The sequence below is a fragment of the Schistocerca serialis genome, chromosome 5, assembly GCF_023864345.2.
Source record: "Schistocerca serialis cubense isolate TAMUIC-IGC-003099 chromosome 5, iqSchSeri2.2, whole genome shotgun sequence".
Taxonomy (NCBI): Eukaryota; Metazoa; Arthropoda; class Insecta; order Orthoptera; family Acrididae; genus Schistocerca; species Schistocerca serialis.
In genome coordinates, this window is record NC_064642.1 from 462,547,783 (window position 1) to 462,565,202 (window position 17,420).

General features: G+C 41.8%; 1 protein-coding gene across 2 annotated transcripts in view; it reads left to right on the forward strand.

The window, feature by feature from the left end:
* Positions 1-785: 785 nt before the first annotated feature.
* LOC126480998 (nocturnin) overlaps positions 786-17,420 on the forward strand; it is a 374,059-nt gene continuing 357,424 nt past the window's right edge. For both annotated transcript variants that reach the window (XM_050104444.1, XM_050104447.1), the window contains exon 1: positions 786-969. The gene's annotated coding sequence lies outside the window, so the exon portion shown is untranslated. The remainder of the gene's footprint in view (positions 970-17,420) is intronic.

Here is a 17,420-nt window from a genome sequence, read left to right on the forward strand (position 1 = left end):
AAAGCTGTGTGCCGTACCGAGACTCGAACTCGGGATCATTGCCTTTCGCGGGCAAGTGCTCTACCAACTGAGCTACCCAAGCACGACTCACGCCTCGCAGGAGAGCTTCTGTAAAGTTTGGAAGGTAGGAGACGAGGTACTGGCAGAAGTAAGGCTGTGAGGACGGGGCGTGAGTCGTGCTTGGGTAGCTCAGTTGGTCGCCGGCACGGTAACTCAGCGTGTTCGGTCAGAGGGTTAACTGCCCTCTGTAATAAATGGATCAACGACGAACTGAAACGGGTGTCTTGCAACGTCCGCCCCTAGCAAACAAAACGAACAAAATGAGATCAATTTAAAAAAAAAAAAAAAGAATTGGTAGAGCACTTGCCCGTGAAAGGCAGTGGTCCCGAGTTCGAGTCTCGGTCCGGCACACAGTTTTAATCTGGCAGGAAGTTCCATACCATGATGTATTCCTGGTGGGACCAATATTTTTTTTTCTCGTTAACCGCGAGTTCGTCTTATGTGAGTTCGCGCTAACGAGGCTATACTGTATTTGCATATCTTCGTGAACCACCCTGTGTATCACCCTCTCTCCCTCCCACTAACTCTCTTTTTCAACTTGCCGTTCTTCTACAAATTTTTGAAACTGCAACTTTAAATATGGACACCCTGTAGCACCGGCGCACTTAACCCATGCTGCGGAGTCAAAGAGGGCGCGTAAAGAGACGACCGAGACTGAGAGTCCCAAGTCCGCGGCTGTGGCCCGCTGCTTTTATCGCCGGTCGCGTGTCTGTCGCGCGGCGGCAGCAGTAGCGGCGGCAGCGGCTGTTGCTCCGCGCATGTGCGCCGCCGCTCCTGACCGCAGACTCCCCACGCCAGCCGAGCCCGCACTGTGCGACCAGCCGCCTGTCTGAGTGTTCTCCCGCAGGCCACACGACTACTCTGTTCACATCGCGCGTCCGTGTACCACCTGACTCTCGAGCTGCCATGGTGAGTACCTCTTAACTGCTACGCGCGCTGACGCACGCTGCACTGGTCGCTCGGAAGTGGTGGTCGTGTAGGGACTAGCGAAAATCGCTCGCGATGTTATCTACACCTGTACCGCGCAAAACGCTGCGAAGTGCATGGAGGTAGTACTTGGATTGCTTGCCGTTCCCCTACTGAATGGAGCGCGGGAAGAACAACTATTTAAATGTTTCTGCAGGCGCTGTAATTAGTAACAATCTCGTCTTCGTATTCTCTGCGGTAACAATGAATAAGGCATTTAGGGATTGTAGTACAATCCTAAATTCCTCGGGTGAAAACTGTTGTCTCGAAAGATTTGAAATTGCCTTTAGCAGGGCAGTACGCGTCTACTTTTAAGTGTTTGTCAGTCATTGTTTATCAATGTCTTGTGATGCTCTCTTGTAGGTCAAACAAACCTGTCAATAATACCTCGCCATACGATAAAAAGAACACGTCGACGTTTCGACCTACTTTCAAATATCATCTTCGGGGCTTCTATATTTGCACGATCGTTTCGACACATCGACGATGACCATTGAAATTAGAAACGGTCTTAAAGTAGAGTAAGAGACACTGTTTCAACTTATTCTCAGTAGTACTCTTCGAACGTCAAAACGTGTTCGTCATTAATAAAGACCCGAAGAGAACCGTTAAAAGGTTATCGAAACATCAGCCTATAATCTACTTTTGCTTTACACCGCGTCGTAACACCCAAAAAGATCTTTAACCTGTTTTTTTATGAAAAGAAAAGTTATTTAGGCTAAACTGTAATGTCCTTCATTCTGAGACGTGACAGTATATTTTGATTAGTATTTGCCGTGCAATCGACAACACTGGTGTACCACTGTCTCACCCGAAGAAAAAAAGTGAGAAGGAATTTGCCCGTTATTTACTCACAGAATCGTCTTAGAGTTTGTCACAGAAGCATTGGCACAATTTGGAAATCATAAATCTGGTGTCTTAACTAGATTTCTCCTGACTGCGAGTTCGGTCGCCTTGACCACAGTGCCGGAGAGTCTGCTGAGTTACTTGTTTGCAACCAGCTTCCAGCTGAGGCGCACTGAGGAACCACGTGGTGTAGACCGTTACTACTGACGTTAGGCTCTGCTAAATTCGCCATATTATTACTCTTTAATTCTTGTGACGGACTCCTTACCTTTATCCTAGTGACTGTTTGTATATTCCCATCATCCAAAAAAATTTTCAAATACTTTTCATTACTCTGCACCTCGCAAATGTCCTATTAACAAGATTTACTCCAGAAGTGCGGCAGATGTCTCATTTAAACAAAGAAATCCTGCTTGCACAAGACGTCAACGATTTAAACTGTCTACTAGTGTTTCACCGTCACAGTCTTCCAAGGTAAATGTGCAACAGTGTAAAGGACATGTGTGACAACCGTCATCAGCATAAATTGCTTTCCCCAAATATGCTTGCAACGTTCTAAACCCAGAGATATAGCCGGCCGCGGTGGTCTCGCGGTTCTAGGCGCGCAGTCCGGAACCGCGCTACTGCTACGGTCGCAGGTTCGAATCCTTCCTCGGGCGTGGATTTGTGTTATGTCCTTAGGTTAGTTCGGTTGAAGTAGTTCTAAGTTCTAGGTGACTGATGACCACAGCTGTTAAGTCCCATAGTGCTCAGAGCCATTTGAACCATTTTTTAACCAGAAATATACTTTCTTAACGGCGAAATGCAGTTGTTATGAAAAAGAGATACGTTTTCTAGAGATCTGTTTACGGTGCGTTGAGCATATGTCTGTTCACAATGAATCGTGAAGTCTATTTGGCATATTTAGTGCATAGCATACGTTATTCCATGAGAATTACTGCTGCCGAAAACTTCGGCTGCATGACTACATGCTTATTATCTCTCTAGCGAGTGACTTTATTTCGGCTACCGATAAACCCTAATTCCTTCGACCGTGGAGCCGATCTTTCTTTATCTTCTTTATGGCCCCAGCTGTGCAATCGTTAAACAGCGTTGTAGTTTGTATTGTCTTCAGATTTTTTTCCTGCCCTCCTCAAAACTCTCACGGAAGTCATAAATGTTGCAGTTAGTGCGTTACACATATCACTCTGTACATTAACGAACCAGCAAATAATCAGGACGATCTGCAAGGGCACTGAAAAGGAAGTTAGCGTTGTATCACTGCGATAACGTATTATCGGCGCTTGTTTCGGTGCAGCCAACTGGGGCTTGGACCAGAAAGATTATTTAGGAAGGAGGAGTTGGGGGGGGGGGGGGCAGCGGAGGAATACTGGTGAAAGGGAGGGGAGTGACTCGTGGTTAATTATCGTAACAGTCCCTAGTCCTTCAAAATGGTCAAATGACTCTAAGCACTATGGGACTTAACATCTGAGATCATCAGTCCGCTAGACTCAGAACTACTTAAACCTAAGTAACCTAAGGACATCAAACACCTCCATGCCCGAGGCAGGATTCGAACCTGCGACCTTAGCAGCAGCGCGGTCCCGAACTGAAGCGCCTAGAACCTCTCGGCCACAGCGGCCGGCTCCCTAGTCCTTGGTGTACATGAAGATCAAATGGCTGGGATTGAATAAACGGATCATGTATACCTTTGCAAATCAACGAGAATTTAATTTTAACCCGCCTTGGCTTGAACTACGATAGGTGTCAATCACTGAATTTTATGACGTATCTTTCTGCGGTGTTTGCACGGGAAGACAGACGCGAGGTGAAAGGGCCAGTGGCCGTGTCGGCGCGCCGCGCTCGAAACATCGCAGCTGGCAACCAGCTGTTGGCACGTGAGCGGCGCGTGCCAGCCGAAAAGCCGCCTACCTGCCGCCGCGTGCAACACAACTTCTTTGTTCCTCGCCCCAGTAACAGGATGTCACCGCACGGCCTTCGGCACAGACGCATCCTGCAAGTCAAACAGTGCTTACTAGAAGAGAGTGGCTTTCTTTAGTGCAGTCTGCAAAAAAGATATAGTACTGTGTGGCAGTGCTATAGAAATACAACGTATCCCAGAAATCTCTCCCTGATACAAACATGCGTAAGGCAGAAAATATGGAACATAGACACGTATCTTTTATCTTGCAGTTTTTGTGTACGCACACACACACACACACACACACACACACACACACACACACCACAGTTCGACGTGTGCTCCTTCCGTTACCCGAAGGATATCCAGATACACTCCAAATCCACCCATGTGTCGGCCATTTCGCGAGTGATAGATGTTATGACGTCAGTAATTCTGCTCTGTAATCATGCAGTATCATTCATTGGTGTTTGGTAAACCTAGTCCGTAACATAACCCGAAAGGAAGAGATCCAGTGGTTTTAATGTCCAGTGGTCGCAGAAGCCAGTTGAACGGACCACCACACCCGATCCATCTTCCCGGAGATTTTGTGTCCAAAGACGCAACAATATTTAACTCCCAATCAGATGACGGACCATTTTGTTGGAAAGTTAAGTCCGGAATGCAATTTTGTCATATGATGACATGGTTGGAGACCGTGGCTGTTATTTGAAGACAAATGTCGATGGTGTTGAGGCAGCAACCAGCCACAAATTTATTTTCAGTTGCTTTATTCAGAGGGTACCGTTACCGGTTTCGAATCGTTATGATTCATCTTCAGACGGTTCTTGCTTTCATTACAACGTTTTTTATACAGATTAATTGTCCTAAAATATAAATAACAAATAATTATAAGCACGCCACACAGATGGTTGCGTTATAGATTTTCATTGGCTGTGACTTATGTGAAATGTCGGTTTGGAGTGTTTGTTTGAATTACATTCGTCCAAAAGATGTGAATACAGTCCCATTGCATTCTTATCGTTGCAAAGTATAAATAATAATAGTAATAATAGACAAAATCCATAGCAAAATACAGACAAAAACCACAGATCCACTTCACAGCAATCCACACATCATGCATTCCAAGCCAAATCAGTGTGCCACAGAAGCCAAACTTAAATATGCTACTCTTCCATACATAGGCCCACTATCATACCAAATAGCTAACTTACTTAAATAGAAAAATATCACAATCAGCTTTTCCACAAATAATAAATTACAACAAAAAGCAATCCATGATGTAAATACCTCCAAGGGCCCCTACGGTAAATCAGAAATATACAACCTCAAATGCGATACATGCCCAAAATTCTACATTGGACAGACAGGCAAAAGTTTTGAAGTTAGATACAAAGGGCGCATTGATGCTTTAAGGCTTGGTAACTTGAACAAATCTGCATTTGCAGTTCGTATTGCTGAAGAAAACCATTCAGTAAGAAACATTGAGAACAACTTAAAAGTTTTAAATGTAGTAGAAAAAGGACCCGCTGTGAATATACTACAAGAAATTGAAATACACACATACACAAACAGTACCCCAGACTATATCCTTAATGAACAAGCCGAGTTAGCTAACACCCCTTTCCTGAAAAATTTCCAAAAATTATTTTCCACCCTCCAAAGCAAATAATATTCCTATGCCTATCTGCAGATAAAGTAGCAAATTTATATGTTACTACAATTCTCATGATGCTAAATGTAAATAAAGAATGTACTATCTTATTATACAGTACTCAAAAAATGGATCAATTTTGTAATTAATGTAACAGTATTCGCTCTAAAGCTCACAAAGTCAATGTCTCTCTATACCAGCGTAAAAAGCGTTTCAGTTACATGAGTGAACTTATGATCTTTTTCCAAAGATCTTCATGATGTTACGATATATCATAGCGTCTTTGTCACTCATATGTTTGTAAGCACTTTGTATTGTATCAAAACATGTAGTGTGTGCTAGAAATCTTTTCTGTGACACACCTAAAGTGTTCAGCGCGAAAAATTTTCGTGTGCAACGATAAGAATGCAGTTGGAATGTATTCACATCTGTTGGACGAATGTAGTACAAACAAACACTCCAAACCGACATTTCACATAAGTCACAGCCAATGAAAATCTATAACGCAACCATCTGTGTGGTGTGTTTATAATTATGTTTTCTTTATATTTTAGGACAATTAAACTGTAAAAAAGTTGTAATGAAAGTATGAACCGTCTGAAGATGAATCATAACAATTCGAAACCGGTAACGGTACCCTCTGAATAAAGGAACTGAAAATAAATTTGTGGCTGGTTGCTGACTCAACACCATCAACATAAGTCCGGAATGTCTTGAATCTATGGCACAACAAATAACTGCAACATATCAAAGTAGCTGTTGGCTGTGATTATCGTTTCACTGAAAAAAAGTGGTCCTATGATTTTATTGTGCATAAGACTACACCACACGTTCAGATTCCGGCTGTCTCTGTCTGTCCTTCTCAGACCACAAGATATTAACACTGTGTCAGCTGACAACACCAGTCAAATGAAATGTGGTGTCATCTGTGAAAAAGCCATGTTCCAGATAGTCATTGTCTTCCCCAACCTCAGCCAGTATGGCAACAGTGAATTCAAATTAACTCTGTATGCCGTTGGTTGGCGAGAGTCCACGATCTGGACTTGGTGTGCACGGAAAAAAGTTGTTTGTGTACGATGCGGTGCACAGATGTCTTCGGAATCTGCAACCCACGTGAGACTCTGTGGACTGATTTCGTGGCACTTCTCACGAAGACGTCTCTCACTGTCTGAGTTGTCTGCGCACTAGGTCCAAATCTGCCTGTTGGGACATCACAGACGCTCCCTGTTTCCTAAACTACGCATGCCACAGCTTGATGCTCATAACATCTGGTGGCTGTTTATGGTATACCGACTAGAATTTTCACTAGACTGTTTTTGGTCACTGTATCTCGTGATTCCAGAGGACTCATTGCCTCCTCCCCTGGTTTAAGTACACGTTGCTTGCAAATGGTGTCCGATTCCTCTGTTGCTACGTCACTGTGCCCTGTAACAAGTAAAATAACAGTAAGCATGCATGTGCACACAAACTTGATTATGTCACATGCTACACAAGATAAAAAGTATTTGTCTATGTGTCATATTTTTGCCTTACAAATGTTCGTAATGGGGAAAGACTACTGGGACACCCGGTAATGCTGTAAACACGATGTTCTTTGACTTCTGTAATAAAATCACTGTACAGCTTCATTGGAGACGACCTGATTACAATTTATCCTACCATTATATCGATTTCGTTGCATCCATATCCCCATATCTTCCAACTCACTACCAGTACCTCTAAGGCTGTTAAGCACCTCTGTTTACAATGCAGTCGGCCGGGGTGGCCGAGCGGTTCTAGGCGCTACAGCCTGGAACCGTGCAACCGCTACGGTCGCAGGTTCGAATCCTGCCTCGGGCATGGATGTGTGTGATGTCTTTAGGTTAGTTAGGTTTAAGTAGGTCTAAGTTCTAAGGGACTGATGACCTTAGAAGTTAAGTCCCATAGTGCTCAGAGCCATTTGAACCATGCCGTAAAATGTGTGGCACAATGGTCATTGTCAAGCTTAAAAGATTAAGAGCGACAGACGAATATCTTTACTAACAGAGTGTTAGCAGCAACACTTCTTTGGCTTTTTATCGTACTACTTCTGTGTGATGGCTACCTACGTACAGGGTCCCCAAACTATGTATACACTCCTCGAAACTAAAGGTTTTGGTGCCGTATACACTGAAGTATAACTTAAGATGGTACATAGTGGTCTCGCGGTCGCGTTCTCGCTGTTCGAGCAAGAGGTCCGGCGTTCGATTCCGGACGTGGTCAGGGATTTTCACCTGCCTCGAGATGGCTGGGTGTTTGTGTTGTCCTCATCATTTCATCATCATTCATGAAAGTGGCGAGACTGGGCTGAGCAAAGGTCGGGATTTTGTTCGGGCGCTGATATCCGCGCAGTTGAGCGCCCCACAAACCAAACATCATCATCATCGAAATGACCACCTTCGTCCGCAGTGCGTTGTCGATAAAGGCTTGGAACATAGCGACATACTAATCGTATTTTTTCTAACATAACAGCGACGCGTGCTTGCTCTATTTGCTGTATTACATCATCCAGTGTTTGCAGCATACCAGTACCCCAATACGAAAGTCTAAAGGTGACCAAGCCGAATTCTCCACAGCACTTCATCTTCATACTATCTGTATCGAAGGGAATATGTAACTGAGAAACTCCGTCACACCAAATAGAAAGCGAGGTAGTGCCACGTCCTGTTGAAAGAAATGATCTTCATTGTAAAATACGCCATTAAGACCTGGAGTTAGTATGTACAACAAACGTCTCTAGATAAGAATCACATGCAACCCTCGCTTTAAAGAAGCACGGTCCTGCTTATCCTCAAGACGATAGACCTCACCAGGCTGATACTGCAGGTAGATTAAAATTCCTTTCTTTAGTTATGTTTGGATTTTCGTTAGTCCAATACACGCAGTTACGGTGGCTAATTTTTTCGTTAAGCTTAAGGGTGGCTTCATTCGACCAAAGAATTTTATCTTGGAAACGTTCATCTTCTTCATGCATGTTCATGAACCGCGCAGAAAATTCAAATTCTCCTATCGTGATCATCGTCTTTCAAAACGTGGAAAAGTGGAATATAAGGCTTCCAGCCGTAAGTAAGCAAAATTCTGTGAACAGTGTTTCTGCAGATCCCAGTGACGCGAGAGCACTGTCTCACAAACTTTCTCAGGTATTTTGTGTACGCCGGAATCACTGCATTAACATTTCCCTTATCTATCGAACATTTCTTTCTTGTGCTATATTCCTTCTCCACGTCATGGGGTATTCCATCTATTTCACACTTGTTTCGGGCTCCAAATTCAACTCTCCAACGACGCCTAACCGTATTCATATTCTCTCTTTCCAGCAACACTTTGGCATCCAGTTTCGTTCATGAAACGATAACGCCGTGCTTATTTCCAACCCTGCAACAAAAGGAAGCGTTGCCAAGCTTTTCCCTGGTTTTTGAAATATTACCCACAAAAGAATTCTTCGTATTTGCTTTAATTAAAGAGAAATCTACTTTCAATGGGTGTATGCATTATTGTGGGACACCCTGATATCTGTAGGTGAAATATAAACATCTTGAACGATGCTAAACTCATGTTATTAACAACAAATTCGGGGAAATTGTAATGCCATATTTCCTTAATAGGGAATAACGTTACCGCGTACGAAGACAGTTGTTCAAAATGGTTCAAATAGCTCTGAGCACTATGGCACTTAACATCTGAAGTCATCGGTCCCCTAGACTTAAAACTACTTAAACCTAACTAACCTAAGGACATCACACACATCCATGCCCGCGACAGGAGTCGAACCTGCGACCGAAGCAGCAGCGCGATTCCGGACTGAAGCGCCTCTGAGCGAAGTTCAAAATGGCTCTGAGCCCTATGGGACTTAACATCTATGGTCATCAGTCCCCTAGAACTTAGAACTACTTAAACCTAACTGACCTAAGGACATCACACAACACCCAGTCATCACGAGGCAGAGAAAATCCCTGACCCCGCCGGGAATCTCTGAACGAAGTCAATATTTTCACACCGAAGGCAGTGAGCAGTAAGAAAGTTGCCTATCTGAAAAAAAAGCTGTTCTCCCTAGTTTTCACATTAAATCTTAACTACCTCTTTGTCATTTCACTGTCAAAATATCGCGAAAGCAATGCTTTTCCCAAAAAAGGAACTTCCCATAGGGGACAATTACTCGAACTCAACAGCAGCCGTCCCAGATATTTCTGTATTGCCTAGACGGTGGCTATAATGGAAAGTTTTTAACACATCTGACACTGTTATCCAAATTTATAGTGGCAGTTTCTTTAGTGTAACCTATACCTCAGCTGTAATTTAGTACAGTACTAGTTCCTGTTACCCCGTAGTACGAGTAAATGCAGTACCTTTCGATCGCTTAAATACTCGAAGCATTCCAGGAAGTTATGTTCGTATGTCTCCCAATCACCTGCTTATTTCACGTTACCAGTACTTTCCATAGAAGCCGTTCAACGAGAATGATCTTTGCTTTATGTATTTAGTGCAATTCTTGTTTACTTGAGGCTCCGTTCCATAAACATTACTTTACAAATGTGATTGACAGTTCCACATTCACCAAGTAATAAACAGGCTCTAAATGCTAAAGTTATTTCTCTTCGCGTTGATATTCTTTTCTGTTTTCCTCTATCCATTCACTTTTATTGACTCTTACCCTAACGTAACAAGTCATTCACATTCCGAGTCTGTCTTCCTTTTGTGATGATGGTACCGCCACTTCTTTTAAGAAGTAGCTCCGTGTACCTCTTATTAGCATTTCATGAGGAAATTTCACTTAGATTAGTTTTCTTTCTTTCATTTATTTCCTGAAATTTCAAAAAATTGCTTTATTTTGGCTGACAGTAATGCGAAAAATAATTCTTACATACAGCTTGCTCTGTTTATACTAGTTGGAGATCAGCTGTCTGAGCATTATTATAACTCCGAAAAAATTTCTGTTTCGTTAATTATTCCTCGAATAGTAAATTATATTCTTAATCTGTTGTCTGCAGCTGTGACAGTAATGCCAACATTATAGCTTCAATACTTGTACTACTTCGACATTGGCATTGTCAAAGGATCGCCAGCGCGTATCTCTATTCTTATATTCCTTCCTGCATTAAATCCTGACACTGTCGTCATGTGAATGACGATATCATCCTAAAACCAAAGAAGTCTGCCTCGTCACTTTATCATATTATGTACTTCATGTTATGTACATCCTAACGCCATTCTCCATATTCTGTGCCTAACAATATTTTGCAACATCCGAACATAATAAATGCGATACCGTTTGCCTTGGTTCATTGCGAACCTCGTAGATAAATGCGCCTTGTCATCTTTTTCCGAAACGGCTTACAGATACACTCAAATTATTTTCCGAAAAGCCAGAACATATACTTGCACCGAATAATTGTAGTTTTTGTATTTCCTTAACCATATTCTTTATTTTCCCACCTAGCTACTTCATAGAGCTTACAATTGAAGGTATCCTATTAATTTCCGTCGTCGCTAAATTTGACCAGTTCGGTTATGAAGATTTGATATCACTATCACGAACATGCTCGCTGAAGCCAACACACTGTAAGCCAGTTTTCCTTATTGTGCCAATGGGAGTAAGCGTTTTTCTTAAGTTATCGATGTCGGTGTAACGCCTGTCATTCATCTACATCTACATCTACATCTACATTGATACTCCGCAAGCCACCCAACGGTGTGTGGCGGAGGGCACTTTACGTGCCACTGTCATTACCTCCCTTTCCTGTTCCAGTCGCGTATGGTTCGCGGGAAGAACGACTGTCTGAAAGCCTCCGTGCGCGCTCTAATCTCTCTAATTTTACATTCGTGATCTCCTCGGGAAGTATAAGTAGGGGGAAGCAATATATTCGATACCTCATCCAGAAACGCACCCTCTCGAAACCTGGCGAGCAAGCTACACCGCGATGCAGAGCGCCTCTCTTGCAGAGTCTGCCACTTGAGTTTATTAAACATCTCCGTAACGCTATCACGGTTACCAAATGACCCAGTGACGAAACGCGCCGCTCTTCTTTGGATCTTCTCTATCTCCTCCGTCAACCCGACCTGGTACGGATCCCACACTGATGAGCAATACTCAAGTATAGGTCGAACGAGTGTTTTGTAAGCCACCTCCTTTGTTGATGGACTACATTTTCTAAGCACTCTCCCAATGAATCTCAACCTGGTACCCGCCTTACCAACAATTAGTTTTATATGATCATTCCACTTCAAATCGTTCCGTACGCATACTCCCAGATATTTTACAGAAGTAACTGCTACCAGTGTTTGTTCCGCTATCATATAATCATACAATAAAGGATCCTTCTTTCCATGTATTCGCAATACATTACATTTGTCTATGTTAAGGGTCAGTTGCCACTCCCTGCACCAAGTGCCTATCCGCTGCAGATCTTCCTGTATTTCGCTACAATTTTCTAATGCAGCAACTTCTCTGTATACTACAGCATCATCCGCGAAAAGCCGCATGGAACTTCCGACACTATCTACTAAGTCATTTATATATATTGTGAAAAGCAATGGTCCCATAACACTCCCCTGTGGCACGCCAGAGGTTACTTTAACGTCTGTAGACGTCTCTCCATTGATAACAACATGCTGTGTTCTGTTTGCTAAAAACTCTTCAATCCAGCCACACAGCTGGTCTGATATTCCGTAGGCTCTTACTTTGTTTATCAGGCGACAGTGCGGAACTGTATCGAACGCCTTCCGGAAGTCAAGAAAAATAGCATCTACCTGGGAGCCTGTATCTAATATTTTCTGGGTCTCATGAACAAATAAGGCGAGTTGGGTCTCACACGATCGCTGTTTCCGGAATCCATGTTGATTCCTACATAGTACATTCTGGGTTTCCAGAAATGACATGATACGCGAGCAAAACACATGTTCTAAAATTCTACAAGAGATCGACGTAAGAGATATAGGTCTATAGTTTTGCGCATCTGCTCGACGACCCTTCTTGAAGACTGGGACTATCTGTGCTCTTTTCCAATCATTTGGAACCCTCCGTTCCTCTAGAGACTTGCGGTACACGGCTGTTAGAAGGGGGGCAAGTTCTTTCGCGTACTCTGTGTAGAATCGGTGACAGACTCTCGTGTCTCACAGGGAAAGTAACCACCACTTCCGGGCTTTAAATAACCAGGCAGTGTCGCTTCTCTGTCGCACGCCATGTTGCAAGTGTTGCTTCTGCTTATGCTATAAATACTCAATGTCTAATCACTGTGCTTCAGTGGGTGCCTATTCAAGGACACTTATTCAGTCAAATCAAAGACTTCACTTCTCTACGCAATGTATTCTGTCTAAACTGCCCATTCGTTTCTGGACGACACACGCCGAAGGCACAATTGTTTGATTTCTACAAGAAACAATGGTATTCATTTTTCAATGCAATATTTATTTTTCAGTCTAGCGATTATTGAAAATTTAAATACGTAAGTGGGACTCGATATAGTGTTAAAGTATAAATGCAGCTGTTTCAAGCTACTGACTACTTTCATGTCCACGAAATCTTTATACGTTTCCTAATTGAAAGCTTCATTTCCTTTTTTAGACTAAGAAAAGCAGTTAAACGGAAATAGCATCAGATCAATAAATATTGTTGATCATGCATTTCACTTAGTTATCCGTGTTCTTGTTTTAAGTTTATGAGTTTTACGTATACAACGACTTAATCGTAGATCCTCTTACAGGTTTTCTCATTTAAATGAAACACAGAATTCTGGAAATGTAGGAAATGATTGGCTTTAACGAATAAGTTTTATTATTAAATGTGGGAACTCTACAAATTTTAAATAAGAAAAACTTTCTTACCTTGTTTCCATTTTCAGTACATTATAGAATTTTTTTTTTAAAAACGCATGAATACATGAAATATGCCCTTACGCTGTGAACGGAATGGGCTATTGTGAAATCGTAAAGGTAACGTTGTGAAGATAGAAACATATGTTTTGCCACTGTTCTCGTACTGTTTTAGTAAAACTTTGTTGCGATGAAGCTACAGATAAGTAGACTGTAAGCAACTAATTGTTGAGTGAAAATATGCCGCAGTGTTCGAAGTCTTGCTCACATAAAGCATTAAAAGACATCAGTGAGTCTTGTGGCCTAGTTTCACCGCGGAGTGAGAACAAGAGCGTACCCAGGATCTAAACTAGGGGAGGGTTGGGGGAGGGGCGCGGGACGGAGAGGGAGAGAAGAGACACACCATTCCATCCAATGTAAATTTCCTCCGCCTGAGTATATTTTCTCCACCTGCCTGAATGGCGCCTTTAGCAAACAAGATGCATCACCTCGGGTAATTTTCGACTTACTGCTCCCTTGCCAGCAGCTTGTACCAACGCGTGCGGAGATTCCCCAGTCGACATGACCTCGTTAAATGGTTTGTGCTCCCAGTGGCTTTGTTGATGTATCCGTGCTAATGTGTGTGTTGTGTTACCTGCTCTAAGCAGAGGTTTGCGTCAACGGCTTCTGTACTTCTTAGTGGGAAGGCAAGTCTGAATGATGTGACTGTTGTCCGGTATAGAAATAGCGAACGAATTACTGCACGGTAGCTCGCTCCCCGCAGTTACACCCCGCGATATTCGACAACGACTCCTGTCAGCAACAGGTTACTCCACACAACACAGCATGTCACTCTGGCAGTTGCGGTTTTCAACGAACGTTGACAGTCAGTAGTTGCCAAGGTATAAGAAAAAAATTTGCTGTTGATAGTAATAATTTGAGTAAGAATGAATATAGCCTGCGTTTAAATTACAGATTAAAGGCTACAATGCAGTAAACAAATAATGAAATAAAAATGTATTAAGAAAACTCAGCAAGAAACTGGAAGAAGTCAAAAGTAATATCGATATATGAAACAGGAAAAAAAGTGTGAAAACTACAGAGGGAAAGCTCATTTGAACAAGCACATAAAGTTTATGCAAGAACTTTGAACACAAGACTGAAAGCGATAGCAGAATGTTTACTGGTGGAAGAACAGCTCTGTTTTAGAAAGGAAAGATCAATTACTTAGGCAGCTTTTATTTTTCGACAGCTTGTGAGTTTAACAAAGAGACACAAATTGCTCTTTCAGATTTTGAGGAGGCTTTTCATAATATGGCTAGAGAAGACTTACGGAGAATAATACAGCAGGAAAGTTAACCTTTACAGCTTAGACCACATCAGCTCTCAAAATTCTGTATAAAGAAACATAAGCAACCTTAGGCATAGAAGTATAAGAAAAAAAATTCCAGTTGATAGTAATAATTTGAGTAAGAACGACTACAACCTGCGTTTAAATTGCAGATAAAAGGCTACAATGTAGTAAACAAATAAAGAAATAAAAATGTATTGAGAAAACTCAGCAAGAAACCAGAAGAAGTCAAAAGTAAACCGATCACGAAAAATTAAATGGAGCGAGTCATGGCTGTAGTTTATGACCTACGCCGTTCAGTGTATACACTGTCGATGCAATTCACAGATGTAATTCTAGCATAAACACTGTAGTATAACTAAAAAAGTCGGTAAAGCTGAAATAACTTGCTGGTGACCTTACACTGAATTTTTCAAAAGAATATTATTTACAAAAAGTAATTATGAACTAAATAAAATACGTAAAAAACATAACATGAAAATCTCTGCTAAATTTAAGTCAATGACTTTTGTGGAAAACATTCTGTCAGAGCTGAGATAATTTTCAGTCAAACAACAATTGAACAGTTAACATACGATAACTATCGTGAATCTAAAATATGGTATGAATACAAAGAATACATCTGTGGAACAATTAATAAAACTTTACAGCATAAAACATGGAAAGAAAGAATACTTAAATTTAATGACAGTTGGGTTGCTAACAGTATAATATGGAAGTGAATCGTAGGTACTAAATAAAATACAAAAACAAATACAAAGAACAGAAATGAGATTTCTTAGAGACATGAAACTATGTAAGAGAGTAAATAGAACACTGAATGATATTGAAAGGAATTGAAAATTTGGAAGGTGAAAACAAAAGGAATGAACATCTACAAACAATGGTTGCTGAGCGACTACCATGCAGATAAACAATTTCAGATCAAACGGGAAAATAGTCCCTGCAAACAGAGAAAAAGATTGGAACAGTATCAGGCTGCAATTGTCTTAATACGAAAAGTGCACAAGAAGACGAAAAAGAACTCATGGAATTGTCTTGCCGCAGTGACAACATATGCGTGCACCGAATAATTGTAGTTTGGTATTTCCTTAACACAAAAGTCCTTGTACCTACAGGGGCTCTGAAATGAAGTGACCCATTCGTGGGGCAGACACGATAACAGCGAGATAACATGGCGCTGTTTCTGATCATCCTGCGCTCAGCAGCCGCGTCCCTAGTTAGCACATTGTCTGAGCACATCCCAGTCACGTGACACTCCACACTGCTCCATTCGTCGTAACCACAGAGGTTCTCACTCTGTGGCACAGTGACTGTACGTCTAGAAGAGTAGCACCGGTACCCATTTCCTTGATGCAGTCTGACGTCATTTCTGTCGCAGCACACCGAACTATATTACACTAGGAGAGCACTCGCCATTGTAGAGCTTACTTTAAAGGGACACAAAAGTTGATTCGTTTCCAGGATACCTATTTCCTTTGTCAGCTTCTAACAACAATGTCTTCCCCCACATGTATAAAAACAAAATTACGTACGATATTCGGAAGGTTGAATTACAGGCGTAATCAAAATCGTTGACACATTCTTCACTTAGTATTAATACCAAATTTGGCAAAGTGTGACGTTCGTGCAGCTAGGGAGAGAAAAAAAAACTAAATCTCACATAGAAGAACCATGACAATTATGCTTTGAGGCAATATTTTTTTACACACATGTTTGGTTTGAACCTACATGCACATGTTTTAGCCGTGTTACTTCCCAATTAAACAACCACAGAACAAGTTTCAATTCACAAAAGCCGACAGTGCGGCGTCGGCGTTAGCGAGTAAACCTAATGATGGAAGCATGACACCAAAACGTCCGTAAGTCATACGAAAGCAGTCATCAGTAGGGGGCAGCTAGATTCCACTGGCGTGTTACGAGGAAGACGTGTATAGTCTTCATTCGGTGAACGACATGTCCCTGGAACTACGGCCGCTGCGTATAATGGCATTCTGGCCTGTTAGTGGCAGAACTAGGTAATTCGCCGGGAGTAGCGAATGTTGTTATTTTCCGGCGCAGAATTAATGTAGTTATCTGCGCGAGATGCAGAAAATGTATTACCACTTTTCACCGTATTTTTAAGTTTATTCTGCTCATAATAACATCTTTGTTAATGTCTACTGCTCCACGTTATTTAAAACAAATGGAGGCAGATGACATTCTACGTAGCTTGCTTACTGCAGGGCTAAGAGTGGTCGCTTACTTCACGCTGCGCGAAGGAGGTATAGTGTCCTTCCAGTGTGGAGTTTTACCTCGCCGAAATTACATTCAAGATCTCCAGCAACTTTTCAGATTCTTTGGATATGAATAAAATTTTTGCAGACAGCAACGAAGTTGGAGGAGAACGTTAAGAATGACTGAAGGGACATGTGGAACTTACTATTTGTCTTAAACAAATACGTATTTGATACTAGTATTGGTTAAAAACAGTCTTGGTGGCCTTATTTAGGCATCTTCAGGTTGATCTTAATTTGGTATTTCTTAGACCGATCTAAAGGATCTAAAGGATCTAAAGGATCGGTCTAAGAAATACCAAATTAAGATCAACCTGAAGATGCCTAAATAAGGCGAAACGCGTATTTGAAAAATAAAAAACTAAAATTGCAACGAAGACTGTTTTTAACCAATACTGTTAAGCAATGGTTTGCTGTATGCACATATAGTTGGAAGAATTTCTGAATTGATACTTCAACAATTTATTCAGTGTTCTACGTCTTTACTTTTCACATAGGCCCTAACCTAAGTACCTCAGAACCCGTGTGATGGATTTTTTCACCACATATTGTGAAATTTGT